Consider the following 9,087-nt stretch of genomic DNA (forward strand, 5'->3'; position numbering starts at 1 on the left):
AATACAATACTGAGTTTGCTTGTATAACAACCATGCGCAATAAGGCATGCCAGGTATGAGACCACAATCTGAACCTTTTTTGTTGCGCTTCTCACCACTAGCGCAATATGATGCTGTCAAAGAACTGTTTACAAAATCCTCAAATCTTTACTATGCTGCTTCGTATGGCTCAAGCTGCACTACTATTCAAGGTAATCACTAAGCTAACATTTGCATGTTATCTGCGCGTTCTAATGTATAGCACTATATTCCAGGATGAACACAGTCCCAGTGAAGTGGCACCAGAGGCTTCAGACACTCCACTGGTCCCAGACATTGAAGACATCCACAGTGAGACCTGTAAAAGACTCATACAAGAGAGGTTTGATGGTAAGAAAGCCCACTTCCTTGTTTATTATTTTTTTCTCAACTTTTTGTCATGGCAGGTGTCATTCTGAGGCTGTCTCATTTATATAAACATGCACACCTATGTCTCTGGGCGTTACCTTCATAAGTATCCCACTGAGCAGCAGATAATGGAGCAGTCACTTCTAGACTTAGTGTCTTGTCATTTCTCTAACTTTTGCAGGGCTGTCGCATAACTCGATGTGTGTGAGCACCCACAGGGTCCTCAAACATATCTGCTTCATCTATGGCATGTTTGTGAAGCTCTGTGTAAACATATAATGGATGTTCCTCTAGTGTGAGTTCATCACCTGGATTCATGCACGGCATTTGCCATATATATATGTTGACGTGCGTTTTAGCAGAGCATGGAATTGAAAGCATGCACATGTGTCTTGCTCTTTTTGTTTTTAGGCATGTTTAAATACTTGCAATACTGAACGATTTAGCTATGTTGACCACATTATTAGCGAAAAAAATAAAACAACGTAATGAGCACATGCAAGTTACAAGCTGCAGAAAAATTTTTATGTTACTGTGAAAGTAAGCTGTACAATTTTGTATGAGATTGGTATTTACCTACATTTTAATCGTTGCAATATGCAGTTGTGTCGTTTGACACAACCTAAGTACTTTAGCCTCTTTATGTAGGCCTGTAGGGGTTTCTTTGGAGAAGTAAATAAAAGCTAACGTAATGGTATTAAGTTTCTGACTAGTGATTCATCATGAAAGAAAGTAAGGCGTGCAAACACCAACAAGAGAACTAGACAACATGGCATTTGCGCAGTTTGGTTCTCTTGTATCCATGTTTGCATGCGTTACTTTCTTTTAGTGTGATTCCCTACCAACTAGCTGAACTTTCTCTCATTTTAATCTTCATTTCTAGTACGCTTAGCTCCTATCTGCAGCACTTATGTTGTCTGGTTCTCTTGTGTCCGTGTTTGCACCCCATACTTCCTTCCACGATGAATCCCCACCAAATAGCTCAACATTGCCATGACAAGTGATGCTTTGTTGACGTCATGCTACTTCTCATTGCTTTAATGCAATGTAATGCTTGCTGTACGATTTGTAAACGGATTCTAAACCCATAAATTAACAATACTGTTTTTTGCAGTTATACAGGCCCTCTCGGTGGACAGCAGAGCTGTTGTTCTTGAGTCAACGATTGGACAGGCCGCGAATCCAACCTGGCACATGGAGCGGATTGGTGGGCTAACTGCCTCAATGTTTAAAAGAATTCTGCGGTGCCGGAAACCTGACAGTATTGTTAAAGATATACTTTACCCGCGGAGCTATAAAACCGAAGCCATGCACTATGGAACTGTGCACGAGCCAGATGCCGTTCAGGCATATGAATAGCTAATGGCCTGCATGGATAAGACCATAACCGTGGGATATACAGGCCTGCACGTGCATGCTGAGCATCCGTTTATTGCTGCATCCCCAGATGGACTGGTATTTGAGGGCAGTGACATGGGGTTGCTAGAATTTAAATACCCGTTTTCTTTCAAAGGAAAAAGTATCGCAGAAGCTGCAGCTTCTCCAAAGTTTTGTTGTAGGGCAACATATAATGAAATTGCATTGAAAAGGGAGCATGAATACTATTATCAGTTCCAGAGCCAAATGGCAGTGACATGACTTAGCTGGTGCGACTTCGTTGTGTGGACTAATGCAGCATCCATTGCATCCTCCTTACACGTCGAAAGGATTTTCTTTGATGAGGCCATGTGGTCTCAGGAAATATTGCCAGCACTACTGCACTTTTATAGGAATGCTGTGCTAGCTGAGGAGTTCACCCAGCGAATTAGAAGAGGGCTTCCCCTGTATAGTTCTGTCAGGTATGTTGGCACTGCCAAAAGAAATCTGAAAACCTGCAGAAAGCAGGAGTCCCCTACTACAGAAATATGTGCACCACAAAGAGAATGAAGTCATTGTCAAGGAGGTGGGACAAAACAATGGCCACACCTAGATGTTGAGGGTAATGCTTAACCACTCATACCAGCTTCGTTCGCACAAACAGCCAGCAGCTATGGCAAAACGAAAAGAAATAGCGTGGCCTAAGCAAATTGTGTAGCATTGGTGATAATTATACCCGTTATGTCTATAGACATAACAAAATAAATGTGCAGTGTACATGGAAGATAACTGCAAAAGCAGCATCATTTATTCATAGAGATGGAAAATACAAATTGCCTCAGAAGGTAGCACAGTAGACAGCGTCGTAAGCAGACGTGATACTGTATGAGAGGATACTGTTGTTACAGTCTGGTCTCTACTGGTCATAAGCATTGTAAAGGAGGCTCATTTGAAGTAGAGATGTGTGAGCTGGCTACTTGTTCTCATTATGGATTGAAATGATTGGCTGTAGAAAATTGCACACAAAGGTGCAAGTCCTAAAAACGCTGTTAGCAATGTCGAGCATGTTGATAGGATTGGCAGTGGTTTGTCTAAAAAATGAGATTCTTTGATACGTCTTATGACTCGCTCAACAGGGATCCTAGCGCCAGCTATTTTTCGGGTGGCAATCGCGTCACTAGCTTACAATTGGTTGCCCATTTTAAATGGTGGCATGTGGATTTGAATAGATGGTGGCAAAACGCCCTCCAACCTAAAGCCCTTGTCGACCATCACACCGTCCCCCGCATCTAATAAACCCAGTAGGCCCGATTTTTCGACAACTTCGCTATAACTAACATGCCCACTCCACAAATCTGGTACAAATGAAACATATCCATCTGGTGTTACCCCAACAAGTGACTTGAATGTGTTATAATGCATGTACGAGCAGAAAGTATGCCTCTGTGCCTGCAGTTTTGGAGGTCTTTGGATTCTCACCTCTGTGCAATCAAGGATGACTCTAGTGTTTGAGAAGTCACTGAATGCCATTGGCATGTGCCTTTTAATCTCTGCTAATGTGGGAAACCGTGTCAATGCTGAAAGCTCTTTATCGAGAAAAATTATCCATGTACAAAAGATGCGACTAAGGCATAACTGAGAAATTCCAAACATTCGAGCCACTTCCTTGGCGCAAACACCAGTCCTGAGCCTATACAGCACCATGAAAAGTTCTTCGCGCTTGGAGAACTGTCTTTCCTTTGCTTGTGTTTTTCCTCCATCCCAATAAACCATGCGCTCTGCATTTTTTTCAATGTGCTTAAAAACTGTTCCTTACTCTGCAGTCCCGCATAAAACTTAAAAGACGATTTGAGATAGTATCCACAGAAAAAGTGCAGCGTTTTAGCTTTTTGCATTGCAGTTCTAGATCCCTTACTTTCCATTCTAATGCCACATTTTCAGTTAATAGGTGGTCAGTGTTCTCCTCTCTGCTTAAGGGTGTTGGCTCTAGGACCTCCTGTGGCTTAGTGAGCATTGGGGATGTTGCAAGTAGCAAGAGTGCATTAGCTGCTCCTTCCTCATCAAGTGAAGAGTTTGCACCTGCATTTGCATCAACAGATGCAATAAAGTGACCCTATTGCTTGTAGACACAATTCATTGAACACTGAAATTTACTCTGAGCATTCGCACTTTATGCGGAGTGCACTACCCTAATGACCTGGTCACCTGAAAGCAAATTATCGATAATTCATATGTTGCAAACATGCAAGACTCGCAATGAGTAACATAAGGTAAGCCTCACAAAACATTTTCAGCTGCATAATGTGACAGCGTGCCTGCCATTAGTTCAAAAACCATTGCTCACCCTGAACACAGGATGTGTCTGCTTCCACATCACTGTGACCTTTACAAGTTCCTCCTTGACCTGAAACCTCTGTACCTTTGACGTAAAGTGAATAAGTAATAAAATAGTATGAGTACACACAAAAACACATGACTCGGATAGGGCATGAAGTATAGTTCTTAGGGCAAATATCACGTTTGACCACTGCATACCTTCCTTTATAGTGTGCCATAGTGCTTGGAGTACTACATACAGAGGCAATTGGGAGGCCAACAGAATGTCGGTTTGCACACGTGTTTTACCCACATAAAGTATATGTACACCTACAAAAATGCCAAAAAATGGCCAGTATGCCCGCAGCAGGTATCACTGCTGTTGGTGGAGCGCCTGTTTTCCTCTTGGAACGCGCCGCGGTGCGAACATGGCGGTCGACCGTGTCCTTTTATCTGAACTGGTCTGTATACACGAACAGCGTCGGTATGAAGTCCGGATGTCTGGGTGACAGTGAAGGCGCCCCTGGAATGTGTCAATTACACAATAAGACGCGCCACTCGACTCCAGAAAGCGCAGAACGGGAAAATGAGCCTTAGTACAAACCGTACTACATCGCTATTCGCTAAACGAACATAAGCTTTCTTCAATAAATATTACTATACTCAGTGCCGATAAGAATGATGAAACGACAACTAGCCGCGATTGCTAACTAGCACCATGAGCTACTTCAACAGCGCACGCCGTTTCCAAATCTGCCCGGCAGAGCAGGCGCGCTTGGCTCCGACGGATAACTACGCCGACATCACGAGCATTTGCTGAGCGCTTATAAAGTAGTAAAAGTGTGCACGATGTAAAGTTGCTAAATGACGGCGTTCTAGCGGCGGCCGCACAGAGATGACATCAAAAAAACTAAATAATGCACAACGCGGCGCCCGTACAAAGATGACGGCAAAAAAAAAAAAAAAGAAAAAGCACCGTGTTTCACTCGGCCGGCTCGTGCGAGCAAGAGATCGTTTGTTTCGCTAGTTCAAACACACATTTGCGTCTTTCTCGAGATTATTCGTATAAGTCAGTAATGACAAAAACAGAGAAGTTAAGTACGTATGTGGATGCATACCTGTCACAAAGTGCTTCCCGCAGAGTCGAGATGCTGCTGACGGCTACGATGGACACCCTTGCGCATCTTGCCGCTTCACAGCCCTAATCCAGGCTTCACGGCGCTGTCGATACCGTTTTACCGATGGAAATCGGAAAAACCGCACTGTCCTGCTGGGACTGTCACGTGAAGTGCAACCGTACGCGACACACGACATATGCATCGCGCCAAATTTCGATGTCAATATGTTAGGAAGGCGTGCCGTGCGCGCGGCAGCGAGAATAGCGCAGCTGACAAATGCAGCGCCTGCCAAGGCCGTCCGCCGTCCGCTCGTGCGCCTGCCAAATCGCTTCGTTCCTCAGCCGCTAGGGAACTGCGCATGCGCTGTTCGGCCTCGCAAAAGGCCCATTGAGCTACCGCGGCGCCGTTTCCCCATCCACTTTCTTGGGTATTTATGCTTCCTAGTAGAACTCTGGGAGTGTTAGCCAACGCCACCACTCACAGCCCTCGGCGGCGCGGCACTGCAAAATTTGACGCTACTTAAACAAAAGCAAAAAAAAAATATCTATAGGAACTTTACACGCCGTATGCTGCATATGCGTGTGAAAGCTTGCGAGGGTGAGCCGGCGATCGCAGCTCAATCTCGCGCACGAAACGGCGCAAAGCGGGCAGGAAGCGCGCCGCCTTCCGTCGGGCGCAAGGCTTCGGGCCTAAGAGGCGGGCGCGTTCTACTTCGGACAGCTTCGGTGGTCTCGCGCACACGGCCGGGCAGCTGCATCTTGAAAGTCATCTGCGCCGGGTACAAGTTGCGCTGTGTTTCCGCGGCGTACAGTTCGCGTTAGTGCGAGCGGCTGAACGAAGGTCAAATCACTCGCTGCTACTGTCGCTTTCCTCCCTGCAGAGTTTTGAGAGCGAGTTTCCACTCTCATCGAGTGAGATGTGTTCATGTTGGCTTCGGCACGCGTGATACCATGCTTCTTAATTTGGGTTAGTATGCTTACGAGTTCATACGGCAGATGAGAGAGAGAGAGAGAACCCTTTAATGAAAGGCAGAGATTTTAGCCTGCGTGTAGACATCGCTGACATGCTACTGTGCGTCGGGAAGGGAATTGGGAACAGAAAGACAGAATGAGACAGGCGCAAAAGAACGAATAGGTTAAAAAAAGAATTTGGCACTCCCATCCAGCATTCCTCGCCATCTGGAAGCTCTATATCATCAGCTTCGCCAGAACGCCGCCTATTGAAACGGCTTACGGTACCGTTTCGGTCAAGTGACAAGTCCACGCTGCAACAACTGTGGCTCAACTGAAACCGTGGAGCTCATTTTGTTTGAGTGTCGAGCGTGTGCCCAAGGGCGTGCTTTCTATGAACCTTGCATGCATTCACTTACCCAAAGACCTTTATCGCTTGACTGTGTCTTAGGCTCTTTAGCCTACCTCAAGCAATACTTAAAAAACATTGGTCAGTTCGACAAACTTTTGTTCTACTCTTCACCTTCATACACCTTTCACGCGGCGAATTCTGTCACCTCATTGTAGGACGGTGCTTCCACTAAAGGACTCGACTATTGTACGCCATTGCCCATGGGTCAGAAATCTCACTGCCGATGAAACTGCTATCCTTACTTCGTTTAGCTGTCCATTGATTTGCTATCGCATTCAATGCTTCATGTTTTGGGCGACACTCCGACTTTTTGTTTTCTTGCCTGTATGTACGTAAATAATGCAATAAATGACTGTCATTCAACAAAGCTGTTTGTGGCTTTTTCTTGAATAAACTGCATGTTGTGTACACTGGAAATGCACAAATTTCTTTTAAAATCCCACAGTGAAATGTTCTTGCAAGTAGCATAGTGCTTCACTATTTATAAAGGTATTAATCACAGAGGACGTCGTTATATGGGTTTACACGCTAATAAGTGTGATTACAAAATTACTGGGAACGATATTTTTGCCCACTTCATTAACTGTGGGCCTGCAAGAACCGTTTATACTTAAAGGATGCTATCATTCACAGGAAGGAATGCAACTGGCTCACCTAACTACACAGGTTTTATTTGCTTTTCTTTAACGTGTCGTCTTTTACTGTTTCACCTACATAAAAACAGCCTGTTTGCCTGCTTTTCGCATTGTTGCACGAGCTTTACATGAGGTTGCAGGAGGGTGCGTTGGAACTGTGCCCCTATAGCAAGCCAATAATTTTATATAACTGCGAAAGTGCGGCGAAGACGACGTCACCGTCGAAAGACTTCACGGCGGAAAATATAAACTTTTCAAGAAAAGTGAACTCGGCAAGCGTCACCCTCAGCGGAAGTTTCCAGCACTCGAAACACCGATGTTGGAAGGGAGAAAACGGCCAGATCTGTCTCTACAATGAAATGGCCGCCACTTCCGAGTACACCAACGGCAAAAGAGTCGCAGAAGAAGCCGCCCCCAGTACAGCAAGGTGCTGTATCCGAGGAATCGCGGAAAACAGTTGAGCAAGGGATAGCTCTTATTAGGCCTTTAATGAATGCCATTCGCATGTTGCTAAACAACATGCACACACCGTCTGCCAGAAGTGCGCTTCAAGTACTGGATGCTCCAAGTCCGGTGCTGGCAACCCTTGAGTAGGTCATGGCTCACCAGCCACTGTCCTTTAGGGATGAGGTCCAACAAGCAACTATTTTTCAGTGGAGCGCGCCTTTCAGATTTCCGTCGCTTCTTGTATGCCAGTATGTTTCCCATTATCCTCATTTGCGAGCCGAACTTATAGAACACGATCAGGCTTTCTGGATATGAATAGCTTATGTCGTCAACTGTTGGGGAAAACAGTAAGGTTTTGGTGTTTATTGCCGTGACCTACATTCATCAGCCTTTACCACGTAATGACGCTAATCAATATATATGCCTAAACGTAAGGAAAAAGAATTTGACCTTTACTTTTGTGGGCGCCTACCTATCTCCGTCAACTCCGTTTGATCACAAAAGACTACGAGGCATTTTTCCCTCAACGCCCAATCACTGGGTCATTATTGCAGATTTCAACGCCATCATACACTCTGAGGAAGTTCGAAGACCAACGTGAGAGGCAGCGCTTTGGTATCTTTTGCCTCCAGTAATGAACTTTGGCTGCTGAATGATGGAAGTCCTACGTTTCTACGTAGCTCCACGTACAGTAGCTGTCTTGACTTGGCTTTCGTCTCACGAAGCCTTTTCAGACGTGCTGGGTGGTTTGCGGGCATAGAGACGCACGGAAGCGACCATATCCCCGCGTACGTCAAGATCAGAGGATTGTCCCCTTACAAAATGCGGGATACGATCCAAAGAAAAAAAAATTAAATTACGAGCCAAAACCACTTTCTGATTATGAGGCACGCCGTAGTAGAGGACTCCGGAAATTTTGACTAACTGGGGTTCTTTAACGTACACCTAAATCTAAGTACACGGGTGTTTTCGTATTTCGCCCCCATCGAAATGCGGCCGGCGTTGCCGGTATTCGATCCCGCGACCTCGTGCTGAGCAGCCCAACCCCAACACCATAGCCACTGAGCAACCATGGCGGGTAACGATCCAAAGAGTCGACTGGTCTAAATTTCAGTCTCTCATGGAAGAACGCTGCGACGCCAATCCATCTTTCGATTTGGAGGAGGCAATCAAGAGCGCGGTGCAAGACACTATGCGTACTCTCACATTCTCTTCGAAACTGACAGAATTTGATGTGGAACTAGAACGACTTCGAGCAATCCGACGACGTGCTGAACGAAGATACCGACGTACGAAGACAATGGACGGTTCACGGACCGCCAAACGCACGCAAAAGAAGATACAGCGCCGGTTACACAAGCTCGAATCGCAACGTTGGACTGCCTTCTGTGAGTCGCTAGACCCACGCAAGTCTTTATCGCAACTATGGAGAACGGTGCGCGGTCTCCGGACACTCCCCGTACAGC

General features: G+C 45.6%; 1 long non-coding RNA gene across 1 annotated transcript; it reads right to left on the reverse strand.

Annotated features, from left to right (window-relative positions):
* Positions 1-2,520: 2,520 nt before the first annotated feature.
* LOC142571334 (uncharacterized) lies at positions 2,521-5,556 on the reverse strand. Its single transcript, XR_012825854.1, has 2 exons — positions 5,178-5,556; positions 2,521-4,582 (listed from the first exon to the last, which is right to left on the reverse strand). It is a non-coding gene; the product is annotated as an uncharacterized LOC142571334 (long non-coding RNA).
* Between the last annotated feature and the right edge of the window lie 3,531 nt (positions 5,557-9,087).

Source organism: Dermacentor variabilis, chromosome 2 (genome assembly GCF_050947875.1).
Source record: "Dermacentor variabilis isolate Ectoservices chromosome 2, ASM5094787v1, whole genome shotgun sequence".
NCBI classification, from domain to species: domain Eukaryota; kingdom Metazoa; phylum Arthropoda; class Arachnida; order Ixodida; family Ixodidae; genus Dermacentor; species Dermacentor variabilis.